Genomic DNA, 14,402 nt, shown 5'->3' with positions numbered 1-14,402 from the left:
GGGAGGGGCAGATGGACTTTATCGATAAACTACTCATTAAAAGACTTGCCCCGCTCTTTCTTTCTCCTTACGTACGAAAGAGAGCAATTATTCAGTTTCTTGATTCTCACTTCCCCCCTCTCGTTTCCCCCACCTGCCGCCGCAAGGCTCTTCTTAAAGACCTAAGGCTCTCAGCCATTAAAATAAGGTCAGGAGCGAGGGCTAAGAAGGGTTCACGCATTTTTAAAAATGTACTTGTTCGCTTCCATTCTTTATATCTTTTTAAATAGATAAGATTTAAATATTCTACTTTAGTTTTAAATAAATTTAAATATTTTTAAAACTACCTAACTACAGCTAAAGGTTTCAGCCAATCAGATTATGTAAAATAATAATTCTTAATTTTTTTATTGAGGCCCCTGATTAGTGGCTTTGCCCCGAGAAACTAAAGTGCAGCGGGTGAAACATTTTTACTGGCGCTCGTAGGATTAATATGGGCTGGTTTCAGCCTAGAATTGGGCTTTCCCCTAAAACACAAAATTTTAAATATCATGATTTTTTCAAGCCTCTGATTGGTGGCTTTGCCCCGATACACTAAAGTGCAGCGGGTAAAGCATTTCTACAGGCGCTCGTAGGATTAACATGGGCTGGTTTCAGCCTAGATGTTAGCTTTCCCCTAAAACATAAAATTTTATATATTTTGTCTCTGTGTTTAGAGACAAACATTATACATAAAGAAAATCGTCTGCTTTTAAATAAGATATTTGGTATCTTAACTCTAGTAAGGCGCGTGAAATTTGGCGCCAACCCTCCCAGCTCTATATCGCGCGCCATTTGTTTAAAACACTATGATAACAAAATGTATCCGTGGTGTCGGATAGTTTTCAAGTTTGTCTATCGAAAGGAGTGCTTAAAAATCTTTGTTAGACCTACTTTAGACCAAAGAAAAACATAAAGACAAAAGAATGAGATATAGTTATTTTGGAACTGGGAAAGCGAAGTGGCCCATGCAGTATCCAGACCGACAAACGTTACTCTAGGAAATTAGACTGTTTCAATTTGTAAAATTGAACGTAATATAATCCCCCATAGGGTTTTATATATGTTTGTCCTTCCTTTGTTATGTCCGAAGAGAATTCCCAAAATATTCAAATTCTTTTTTATTGTCAAAAATAATGACATTCCGTTTTTGATGACCGTCCTGCTGATAGAATTAAACAAGATGGCGTATAATATTAACCACAGTGTATACGATATTTCAAAGAAATCGTCGTTGAAATCAAATAACAATGGTATAACTTATTAAGATATTCTAAACACGAGTGCACGAAACCATTTTTATTGAATTTCAGTAATAGAGCTATATAAAGTATCGTCCATCGATATGTATTGAATCAAAACTGGGAAAGAGCTATCAAAGTTATCTAACGCCAGGCATCCAAATACCATTTGCGAGTACCAACGACCCCTAAACCTATAGACCCTCATTGCCTCCTGTAACTAACAGGACTTAAATTAATCACCATTCTGCAGCTCATTAGAATTGAATTCCTTGACTTTTATGACACTTTGTCTCAAGAGACAGCCCCTGAACAAATTATGATTAATCATAAGTGTTTTTTATGCACAAGACCTGTTCATCGAATTAGCATTTTTTCTCGGTTTTATGGGGTCATTTAGAACAGGAAACACTATGAATGAATGAATATTTATTCACTTTTCACATAGGTGAATCCCTTTTAAATCAGGGAGGAGCAAGTAATTGCTCACAAGTAGTACAATTTACAGTGTTTAACAAAATTATATAACTATAAGTACAAATAAAATAGAAATTGAAATTCTGAGAGAGCGGTAGCTCTCTTAGATAAGACTTCATACTGCTCTTAATGTATAAATGTATATGACGTAACTTGTTCAGGGGGTAACTTTTTATATATCATGTATCGAAGGTATGTTTTTAATGCATACATTAACAGACATAACACTATTTAGGGTTAACTGTTGTTTTGACTCCAGTGGCAAGGCCTTTCGTTACAGAAGATGCTCAAAAGAGAGAGAGAAAGAGTACTTCTCGGGAATCGAATAGTCGAAATTACGTTTTGTACTTTTTACACACAAAGAGCGATGAGCGAATACTATAGCTGAACAAATCGGAAATTGAGTGGAAGTATCTTTATATCCATTTCTTTTACCGATGGAAAGGAAGCCGGTATTAAGAAGCTACTAGGGTTTAATGGGGGGTCGTCATCATTTTTAAAGGTAACTTTTCTAAGCGTTTGTCCCTCGCTTCCCACTCGCTAAAAGCTTAAGATTGGAAAAACACTTATTGACGGAAAAATCGCGTTATTTCAACGCCCGCCTTAAAGGTCTAGTCTCGAAGTAGCTCGTCCGTGTAATCTCGTGGTTCGTATACATTATTTCGTAAGACCTTTTAAAGGGAAGGTGTATGTATACGTCATTATAAATTATGCTTATCTTCGCGTTTTGTATTGGTATACGCGAGGGTTTTTCATTGCGAGAATGTTATGATATAATTTTGTTATATTACTACTATCGTTACATAATCCCTTTAGTAAAGCTGTACGCATCAATCGGTATTTTGCCTTTGGTTTTTCGTGGTCTAACGTTACGCTAGAAAGGATCCCATCACGGGAAGGAGTGTGGGTAGGACGCGAGCGTTAGAACCCCTGATTTGTTAGCCCCCTCGCGTTCAGATCACGTCGACAACCCAAGCTGCATGAACAACGCAACCCAAGACTCCTTACATAAGTAAAAGTCAGGACTATCCTAAATTGTTTGGGGGGGGGGAAATGGTGGTCAACTATCACTGCCTTCTCTAACATAACTCGTCCCTAAAACAGAAGTGGAATTGTTTGTAAGAAGGCTGGTGTTACGGTAATAGCAAGGGACATTGGGACGGTTCTATTAGTGATTTTGGCACCTTAATGGGCACTCCCTAAACAAGTTATGAACACTGGGGTGTTTTACGGATGGCCCCTTAAGAAGTTAAGAAACAGATGCTAAGGGATCAACCGTAAAATACTCTAATGTTCACAACTTGATTAGGGGTTGTCCCTAGTTTGGAAGAACCATTCCAACCACTTCGGTCATGCCACCGTTTTAGGGATTTCTTGCATTTAGTTACAGAAGGCAGTGTTGGGGATAAGGGTATCGAATTGGCGGTATAGTCTCTCCTCTACGGATCTCGTCGCGGGAAAACTGAGTTTCTTGGCATGACTTTGTCGGATATCTGCAGTTAGGTCTTCAAGCGCGCATTTTGGGCATTTCAAGGGGGATAGCTTAGCCACTCCCCCATCTCCCTCCTCCTTGTCCGTTCTTTTTTCAATTTACAAAGATACGTGCTGAGGATTCCAGCTCAAGATTAGGGCCTTGCACCCTTCTTTATTCCCGCCATTTTGTTACCAAATTGAAAATAATGGCAGGTTGGTTTTTGGACTTATAGGAGTCATTGTTATGGCTGGAAGCCTGGATACATTTATAATATTAAATTATGTTATACAATCAGTGTTCAGCTTTCTAAAGGAGTAAGGTAATTTGATTATCATTCAGACATTGTCAAATTTACCTTTTTGCTCCTTGGGTTGATTTACTCTTGTCGGCATATGTCTTGATTATCTTGTTGGCGTATAGAGTTTCTTGGGTATAAGAAACCAAAAATGATTATCGTATAGTTTTGTGTTTCTTCTCGAGAAGGCGGCTAGAGTTTTTATTTGTTCGTGACGCGTAAAGTCTGAGTTAAGAGAGAAGCAAGACCGAGGCTTAGCACCGAACATCGCGATGCATTGCACTATAGCTGCGCGGGAATAAGAGAAGCTTGGAAAGTTTTCTTTTAGTTTGATTCGTATTTTATTATTCTCGTACGTCGCGTATAACCTTCGTTTCTCTCCCTGTTTCTCTCTCTCTCTCTCTCTCTCTCTCTCTCTCTCTCTCTCTCTCTCTCTCTCTCTCTCTCTCCCGTCTTAATAAGTGATATTAGTAATAACAATAAACGATAAGTTCCTTATAATACGTAACGTGCTAAGCCTAATTTTATCTCCCTTACATATACGCGCGCTTTTTATCGTTTACTTTCGAAGATATCGAAAAAAACACTTTTCCTGTATAGAACCCAAGGACTAACGTTTATGGAAAAAGCTACGAAAACACGTTACCTTTCCCTTTCCTGTTTGATTTAACATTGTGTATTATTACACCTTAGGTTTGAATTACCGAATTAATAGGCTCTCATTTCGCCTTATTTGAAAAACATCTCGACGGACCACTTTGAAGGGCCATAACTCTGGTTCTAGGAGAGATACGGGTTATTTCTTTTCAGTATGTCATAGCCCCATTTCTACCCTTTCCAGCGATACCTAATACTTTGTGGTTACGACAATCAGGGTCCGAGTAATTAAGCGAAATGTGTGTTTGAAACGTTTTTATTTTTTAATAATTGGGCGACTGTGTGCGAACAAAGCTTCTTTATTGTTTCAGGTGTATGGCAATGAAAAATCCATTAAAAGCGTTTTGTATACGTAATAAAACGATATAGTATTAAAGACTCCATACCCCAATGAGAAAACTAAGATAAGGGCCAAGGTCTAATCATAAGTTGATACTAAGCCCCGATGTACCGTGCACCTTTTTAATATCAAAATCAATTACGACTTTTAGTTCACCTATATACGCCTGGCTTATAACTTAAGGATGTGTTATCATTAACTTATGGTTGCTATTACCCTTTCTCTGTTCCGTTTCACATAATTGGGCCCAGCCAGAATTCTTATCGGCTCTCCAGTTTAGGGGAAACCTTAGCTCGCCTTTTACGACAACAAACATTTAAATTACATCTTCGGGGGTTTGTTTCTAGCGCTGACGCCGGCCAATTCCTTTAAAACGCACCCAATTACTTTGTGTTTTGTAACATTGCCAATTTTGCGATGGCGATGTTGCGGATCGAGGCAACGCTTTATATTTTCGTTACCATACCGAAATTGCCCCTTTCTCTCTCTCTCTTTTCGTATTTTCGTTGTTTTCTCGCCGGCCCCAGACAATATTTTCAATTGAAAGAGCGTTAAAAGTTTGTTTGTTATAGCTCTGTAAAGATCCCATGCAGCTTTTCTAATTTCCTAATTCCTTTTAAAGTCTTGTTGACCGGATACGAATACGTCGTATTTTAAGAGGTTTCTTGGAAACAGCCATGGAAATTATAGTTCTATGCTATTTATTGATAAGTGAAGGTCTTTATTGGTATCTATATCAGTCAAGGTTGTATATATCGCGTTTATATACATAGTTTTCAGAGTAGTTAGAGGGATTGATACCATTTACACCAGGAGGCCAGGCTATATTTGGTACTGCACTTCGTGTGCTAAACAGCTTGGCCTCCTGGTGTAAATGGTATCAATCTTCCTAGTTATATTTTGCGCGCGCAAGTAACAACGCACGTGCTGGCGTTCACTCTCGAGGTGAGCACGTGCAGATTTTTTCTTGTAAAAAATTGTCTGGGTTTTTGGTGAAACTTCGTGTTCACAGAATAGCTGTTAATTTATCTTCGTTAACTGCGACTAAAAATATTTAATTAGTGAAATCAGTCTTATTTTAAATGTACTTAACTTTCTCCTCAATATTTCTTTTCCTCTGGTTCTGTTTCTTCTTTGTGTTTCAAATATTAATATCTCGGTTAGGGCAGAAACATCCCCCAATGACCAAAGTTGCTGCTATTAAATGTTAATTTTCTGAAGGTATTTTCGGCTGTAGTGTCTTTCTTCTTTCTGTAGTTCTTTTTCTTCTATTAATTATGTGTTAGCGATTAGAGACTCTTAACCTTCTATAGTACCTGTACTATAAAGTGTACCTACTAAATTCAATATTCGCACAAAAAATGTAGGCATAGTTCTTTGAAACTTTCTAAGAAAATGTTGCGTTTTAACTCGAAATAATTTGAAGGACTTACACCTTTTTTTGGTGGTAGGAGGGTACCTTCTATAGTACCTGTACTATAAAGTGTACCTACTAAATTCAATATTCGCACGAAAAAATTTAGGCCTAGTTCTTTGAAACTTTCTAAGAAAATGTTGCGTTTTTACTCGAAATAATTTGAAGGACTTATACTTTTTTTGGTGGTAGGAGGGCGGTAGAGGAATCGATATATCGATGGGCAAATATCGCGGAATTCGTCACCATTATCGCATCATGAAAGGAGTTTGTGTCCCTTGCTTTGTAAGAGCTAGACTAAATTGTATCGGGGGAAGAGAAAAGGGGTAAGGGGACAGGCTAAAGCTGTCCCACGCACGGCGACACTCGTAATCTACGCTGGTTTTCAGGGAGGCAAGAACCCTATAATTGCTAGACGACCCTTTTTCGCGCCGAGGGCCTTTTCTAACCGGGACCTAAATAATCCGTCCAATCAACTAAGGCGAATTCAAACTATATCCTCTAATCTAAGTCACCAAGAAAAGATCTTATAAACTTTTCTAAGTCTACTTGGGACTTCTGATTGTTATAGGATGTTAGATACTTAGGGGTATATTATGAACTTATGGTTGTCTAAGAAATGCTTGCATATTCAGTATGGTGGACTCAAGTTCGTGTGGCTTTTAGAATCAACGTTGTTAGATGGACAAGCCTCGAGCGGGATACGTTCTATAAGTACTGCATGGTGGCTCTTTCTAAGCTTTATTGAAGAAACAATTACCAAATGCAGAGCGTATAGAGCTTGCACGCAGCTTCCTTGATCAATTCTTCTATATATATATACTTTGTTTCCTACAAAATATTTTGCCTCAGAAGTGCGTAACACTGAAGTATATCAACCTCTCTATGATATATGTACATGCTATCATGTACAGGTATAGATTCGAAAATATTTCATAGGGAGAAACTATAGACCGCATTCAATCTTTCAGAAGATCACGAGAATTGTTATTTTGGGTTAATTTCTGGGAATTTTTTAACTTATTGTCTGGATTTTCCTTTTATTATCAGAACGATAATAAATCCCAAGCAAAGAAAAACCTCGAAACCTTTCAAAGGTTATTGTTTTCGGGATCGACTTGATCACTCACTTTTAATTATTTTTATCCATTCTTTTAATGATCCCACGTCTCAAAGGGACAGTACCAGTAACACTAACGTTGAATTTAACGCCTTAAAACCTTAATCAGAGTTACATTAATTAATGATTAACCTTTAATAATCCCTTTAAAAAAAATTAAAAATAAAATCTGTGGAAGTGGAATTACTCGAAAAGAGATTTTAAAAAATACTTTGGAATATTTTTGAGCACGATATCACTTCCCAAAGAGACAGTAACACTAACGTGGAATTTAACTCCTTAAAAAGTTAATGAGGATTAAATTAATTAATAATTAACCTTTAATAATCCCTTTAAAAAACAATTAAACATAAAATCTGTGGAAGTGGAATTACTTGGAAAGAGATTTTATAAAATACTTCAACGTATTTTTGAGCGTTCCATCTTTAAGTCCAAAATAAAAAAGGATTGAAAGAAAATGGGCGCGTGGCGTTTTTTGCACGGACCAAGAAACTGAAGGACTACAGAGACGATGATCTCAGAAGTAATTTTCAATAAACGTTGGCGTGCTACTGCAAAGATGAAGAACTAACTCCCCAAACCTAAACTACTCAATATTTTTCTTCCGCGCGGTTGCTTCCAAAATTACTCAGCCTAGTAAACATATTTTCATCCGGGGCCATAATCGATAAAGATGGAAGAAGGAGTGGAGAGAGAGAGAGAGAGAGAGAGAGAGAGAGAGAAGAGTGGAATTGCTCCTTTTAACGCTTAAGTTTCCCTGCGTCTGCCTTCCTTACTCTCTTCATCTCTGATTTCATCTTATTTTTCATTCCTAGAAAAGCCCGCGGAGCTATATTCTCATTTTAAAATGTTCGCCCAAGAGTTTTAAGATTTTTCCAATTGATTGTTCGAGAAGCTCTGGATGTTGGTGGAACTCTAGACTTTAAGACGAGCGCTAAAGGACCAGCCCATATATTTTTGGACCCCCCCCCCCGTTTTTTTTACATAAGTTAAATCATATCTTGCTAAGTTAACAGTCGGCTAAAGGATTTACGGTACTCTTATACTATAAACAGGGTGTCTCTGACGGTCTATCAGGAAAATGGACATGGATATGACATTTTGTCATCCGGGTCATTTTTGGAGTATTTGAAGGATAACCCTCTTAAATTTAATTACGAAACTAAATTGGACAAAAGTGATAACTTGAAAACGGTGCTGGTCCTGACCGGAAAACGTCATAGAACTGTACATTTTTGACTCGAAATCGCCTTTAATTTCTGACATACATATTTCAGAAACACCCTGTATATGTTTGGTATTTTCTCGAGGTCTTGAACAATCGAAGAATTGATCACCGGTTTAGAAAAAAGAAGCCATATTTGTTTAAAAAGCGTTTGTATATACGTTTTTTATTTGATATGTCTCGTATTGCGGTTTGTTTTGTTGCTTTTTTCTTTGCGACGCTGTTTTGAAGGATTGAATTTGTTTTAGACAACGTTACGTTTTTTTTTGTCAGAGTGATAAATACGACAATTATTATAATCAAAAGTCAACACGTTTTTTTTTCTGTGTCTTGTTCGTTTTTTTAAGCTTAAACCCTTGAAGGAGAATTGAAATTTAAAGTTTTGTACTGGTTTAAGTAAATTAAATGAAATACAATGAAACGTCCAACGAACTTGACCAACGGTAGAAAATACTTGTACTTCTACCCTCGTCAACCATAGACCAAAATTTAATCTTTAGGGTTAGCAGAGTAACCAGAGTTGTAATGAGCGTTAGGTTCTACTGACCTCGGGTTGACGAAAAGTGGCGTAAACTTTTGGAGCCAAGTTTAGGGAATTGTCTGTTAGACGGTAAACACGACAACAAAATTTCGGGCGATGGGGCGTTTGGTCATATTTCCGTTCGATATAAGTCTTTGAAGCAAGCAAGCGAGCAAGCGCTGGCCAATTTGAAAAGTGCAAAGAAAACACGGCCCGGTCGTCTTCGGTGTAGTGACTATCTCCAATAACAGGAAGTCAGTACGCGCTTTTGAAACTGTATCGTAGTCGAGCAGAATTTTAGACTGTGTTAAATATCTTTGAAAAATTGCCACGCAATTTGATAGCCAGGGAATTTACTAAAGCAGGAGTGAATTAACAAAGAGTAAATGACGATATTGGGCACACAGATCATAGGAGAAGTCCCAAAGTAAACGTTGACGGATGTGTCGTCGGTATGTTTGAGTATTTACGCTCCTTGTGTGATTTACTCTTGACAGTATCTCTGGTTTTTATCGTTCGAGAATCTCCCTAACCTAACTGGAAAAGCTTAAGCGAGTGTTACTTTTAGCTTACAAGGACAAAATGTTGGTATTTTCCTCTAAAAGTTCTGGCGACTTTGTCATCAAGGGATCGTGCTACTTGGATGAAAAGAGGTTGGCTGTCTTGAGTTATAGTCAAAGATGCACTCGTAATTTTTCAAAAGGTTTAGCAACGACGTAGAGGCACAAGTGACATCATTGCCAACAAATATTCATCACTGGAAGTAATTCAAATACCCACGCAAAACCTTTTAGGCTATGGTATGGTAATCCCTGGTCAGGCAAGACACGATTGGGCACAATTTACTTCTGGTCAAAGGACGTTCTGTCCGGAAAAAGCGGCGCGAAACGGAAAGGGACGGGTCATCAGTCAAGAGTAAAGGTTTGAATAAGAAATAATTGAGAGGCTCTTGCGGGACTTCTCTCTTTCCCCCGACATAGCCTTCTCTGTCTCTTTCTCACTAAGCCTTGGCCAATGCCCCATACGCGCTAAAATGAAACTAAAATAATAAAAGGTCAAAATGATGGTCATCAAAAACGCGCGTCACGAGACGCCACCCTCCAACATCCTACGAAATCCCTTCAGTTTCATTATTTTTACTTAAAAGAATTATATTATAAATTTATGGCTTTGAGAAAGCGTTTAATATATCTACTATCATAAGTTAATTCTTTAAGTTAAACACTATAGTGATGACAGAATACTTTAAAACATGAGAAAACAGTTAACGGTTTATTTATTTATTTCAAACCGTATGTTAATAATTTAGCCTTTAATTGGTCCCAGCTTCAATCTCGTACGACATTATTTGGCTTTCGGTAATTTATAAAGTGTCCCTAGGACTCGGGTCCCGAAGACGTAAAAACAAGCCATCACGGGTGACTAGAGATAGATTTTGGGAGGGAAATATTGTGTCGGAACTGTACATCCGGTGCAACCCTTTATTCCCTTATCCTTCCGTATAGACGAAAGTCGAACAATATCAAGAGTTAATCAACCAGGAGTTAGGATCAGAAGACCATGAATCCAGTTTATCGAACATTAGGACCAACTCCGCGCCCTACTGTTATCTCCCCGTTGTCTGCAAGAAATGGTCCAGTTGATTTTCTCTTGACAATATGAAGCTTAATTTCTCCCATACAATGCGGTCTAAAAAAGAAGAAACACGCAGGGTCTAGATAGATAGCGCGGTGCATTATGGTCTATATAGTTGTATTTCCGCTATTTTCTAGTAGAATAATCCTATCAGGGAGGTCATCGATATATAGCATCCATTACGTAACGTAGATAAAGCCCAACCCCCATTGGTTCATGCTTAGCTAGCTGTCTCGCGCTGTATCTTCTAATCAAGTCCACGAGCTTTAGGCCAGCTTGGCCGCTACTGATATCTCGCTATAGCAAACATTTCGTTGTTGTCATCATCAAGTAAAGTTATCTGAACATCTTGTTTCGGACATTAGGGCAGCCCGGACCAAATATACCGTCACAAACGCCAAAAAGAAGCGCAACCCAGGGTCCAACGATAATTGAGAACGAAGGTACATGTCAGTCTTATCTAGGACTATTCACACAAATGGACTTGGTTTAACAACACCATTGTCATTGGTGGGTTAGGTAAGGCTTGGGTTATGAGTAGGTTAGCTTAGGGTTAGGTCAGGTTTCGGTTATGAGTAGGTTAGCTTTGGGTTAGGTCAGGTTTCGGTTATGAGTAGGTTAGCTTAGGGTTAGGTGAGGTTTGGGTTATGAGTAGGTTAATTTAGGGTTAGGTGAGGTTTTCGTTATGAGTAGGTTAGCTTAGGGTTATGTGAGGTTTGGGTTATGAGTAGTTTAGCTTAGGGTTAGGTCAGGTTTGGGTTATGAGTAGTTTAGCTTAGGGTTAGGTCAGGTTTGGGTTATGAGTAGTTTAGCTTAGGGTTAGGTCAGGTTTGGGTTATGAGTAGGTTAGCTTAGGGTGAGGTGAGGTTTGGGTTATGAGTAGGTTAGCTTAGGGTGAGGTGAGGTTTGGGTTATGAGTAGGTTATTTTAGGATTAGGTTTGATAAGGGCTATGAGTTAGGATTGGTTCAATGGGTCGTCTTCTAGCCATTGTGGCCATCAGTAACGTGTATACCTTCAATTGTATCATATCCATGTCTTAATAGTCTAGGCGAGTGACCAAAGCCGGTAAAGATTTGAACCTTAACGTTAACTAGAAGAACAATGTAAGGGGATCTTCTATTTGGCCAATAAAGTAATCACCACGTGACTTCTGGCGTGGCTCGTGCCATCAGATAGGCGCGAAAATAAGCGCGCGCGCGAACCCTATATACCTACAATGGTCTCGTGCTTTTTTTTGGCGCCCTGGCCCCGGGTTGGGGATTATCTGATTTTCGGTATGTCACCAATAATCTACGAAGCAAAGGTTGCCAGACAGGAAACGACCAAATAGGAAGGTGGTGTTTTAGGGGGCAAAGAGATAATGTCCAATGCTATAGTGTATCTTATGTACGACGCTTAAAATATGTTTATTCAACTCAATTTGAAACAATGAACACATTCTTCAAATTGTGGCAGACTTATCAGAAGAAACCATGCTATATAAAATGATATAACTGTGTAACAAAAACCAAAATTTCTTATTCTTTCCCTTTTTGGGTATAATTATTAACTAAAATGGAACGAATGAACTCCGTCGTTATAAAAGCGAGTAAAGAAATTTAAGACTTGTATCCATCCTATACTTGTATATAATATAATATGAGGACATAAAAATCCAGAATGTTTCCCCGCTGTAGTCGAGGCCAGTTGACTCTCTTATTTCAATGATGCGGAGAGCGAACGGGAAAGTGCTGAATATCTAGAAATTAAAGGTTGCTTCGGGATTAAACTCCCAGCCACAAGAAAGAAAAAAAGAAGAAAATAAAGGAGAAATTCCGGAATTGCCCAGAACAAATGGAAACGGAAAACCATTCAAGTCCTTACGCGAGACTTACGATTTAATTGTTGTACGTACTTTTAACTAAAGATGTTTTTGGTCCTTCCCAAAGTGCGCTGAACTAAATTTTAATCCCATATCCAATAGAAATAGATCCTGGTTGCCCAAATGTTTGGATAGGGTTTGAACCAAATGAAAAGGGATTTGGAGTTACAGAATACCGATTAGTGTCATTTGGGGATGAATCGACCCCAAATCCAAATCATTTGGATTAGGAACGATCCAAATGTAGTTAGAGAATAGGGTCCCTGGTTTTAAAAGTTGAGATGGATGGATAAAATAGTCTGGTGTGTTACATGAGCACCTTGTTTTCTTAATCTTTCACGGAACATGGTGGGTTTATGACGTTAGATATGACATCGAATAAATTGAATTTGGTTCAGGACCGGTAACTTCAAAGCCTTATCTAACGTCTTTGTTGTCCATATACCCAACCAGTGAGGCTCCTCCCCTTGGGGTCTGTTTTTGGGGGGTTGTGTAATTTTGGTAATCCTGCAGGTGGACTTTTATTTTAGTAAGATAAACGTCAAAATAAGGGAGTCGTTCGGGTAAAGTTGCAGGGGGTTTATGTTTCATTTGAACATTTAACGTTGTATCTTTGTGGGTGTTTGGGTGGGTGTGTAGTGCAAGTTTTCCCCAGCATCTCAGAATGAGTTTTTTCCTATAGGACAGTGGGGGCTATAGCGCTAGCTGCCCCGCAGCCCCGCTCGTTATGCAAATTGAGCAAAGATGAAACCCGACACAAAAAGACAGCATCTCGCGTCCGCGTCCGCATCCTATCACGCTTGCTTTCAAATAATTTTTATTTTCTAAAGGATTTTTTTTTCGTATCATTTTGTGCGGATATTTGGATAGCTAGCTATCTCTTTATTAAAGAAAATAATAATAAGAAGAAGAACATTCAGAGTTCTTTCTTTCTCTAGCTCTGGGATTTATTCCCCTAAACCAACCAGTGGTCGTCGTGTTTTTTTTTAAGGTGGCGTCACACCCGTGGTGTTGTTGTTTTGTGGTGTTTCCGGTTAACAGAACGGAAGTTCAACAAAAAGGTTTTAGGTTCAATTTATAAAGTAATTCTCTAAATATTTTCGCGGAATGTTTTAGCTTCTCCTTGTTATTCGTACTCCTTGGTAACCTTAAATCGAATGACAGATCAGAAACAAAAGATCAAGAGTACACTAAACACGGAGTAAACAAATTAACCCATCCGCTTTACTATTCTTATTACTCCTGAATAAGAATCCGATGCAGAAAGCCAAAATTAGGACTTCAACTCCCAAATGATTCACTCCTGGACCTGGATGCATGGTATCAGGGAATTCAGAATTTCGGTCAGAGAGGAAAGAAACTTCATTAAATTGTATTTAAACTTCCGGTGATGGGTGCAAAGGGTGCGTGATGGCTCTTTTCGCCTAAGCCTTTGCGTACCTATATCTGTATCTACATCCCTCTCTCAATAAGGAAAGGAAAAATACCACTAAATTGCTAGGTCTAAATCTCATTAGGACGCTTGGAAAGGGGAAGTCACCTTTAACTAAGAAGTTGTTTAATTAAGCGAATCCAACAGTCTTTCTTTGCCGCTCGACCACCACCAAACTTGGCCCGGGCTAAACCGGAAAAAGCGAAAACAAGCACCTTCTTCTTCTTAGAAGATTATCTCGACTCCGCGTCCCGTCAACTAAGACGTTGATTGGCCAAACGATCCGGAAAAATACATTGTTCTAATGTCTTTCATTAATTTCCATTCTAGGGACACTCCGCGTTTCTTGAGAATTTCACGCGGACAAGGACAAAGGCTAGGTATACTGGGAATTAATTTAAGTAGCTTACACATAATTAATAGACCATTTATGAAAGCCAAGGCCCAGTATCGTCTGCTTCATTTAGGGCTAAGAAAGAACATTGATGATTGGATATGTAGACGTTAACAGGCCAACAAAGGCTTGACTTGTTTGCAGAGGTCACGAGTAATGTCTTTGTTTTCCGTCCATATACCCATCAATGTTCCATTTTGAGAAACCACAAGGTGCTCAAGACACACCAGACTGTATTTTGACCCCCGACCTGACCTTTTTAAAAGTGCACTCTTATTAGGTTTAAAAAGAAGATTT

At 38.5% G+C, this 14,402-nt stretch overlaps 1 protein-coding gene across 2 annotated transcripts in view; it reads left to right on the top strand.

Annotated features, from left to right (window-relative positions):
• The window catches only part of LOC149654348 (beta-1,3-galactosyltransferase 1-like), a 79,138-nt gene that overhangs the window by 53,245 nt on the left and 11,491 nt on the right, over positions 1-14,402 (top strand). The gene's annotated exons all lie outside the window — the stretch shown is intronic.

The sequence above is a fragment of the Phalangium opilio genome, unplaced genomic scaffold (genome assembly GCF_054372755.1).
Source record: "Phalangium opilio isolate 3A_F unplaced genomic scaffold, DU_Popi_V2 ptg000079l_1, whole genome shotgun sequence".
In the NCBI taxonomy this organism is placed as follows: Eukaryota; Metazoa; Arthropoda; class Arachnida; order Opiliones; family Phalangiidae; genus Phalangium; species Phalangium opilio.
Note: the sequence above shows the minus strand (reverse complement) of the source record. Positions and strands in the feature narration are given on the sequence as shown.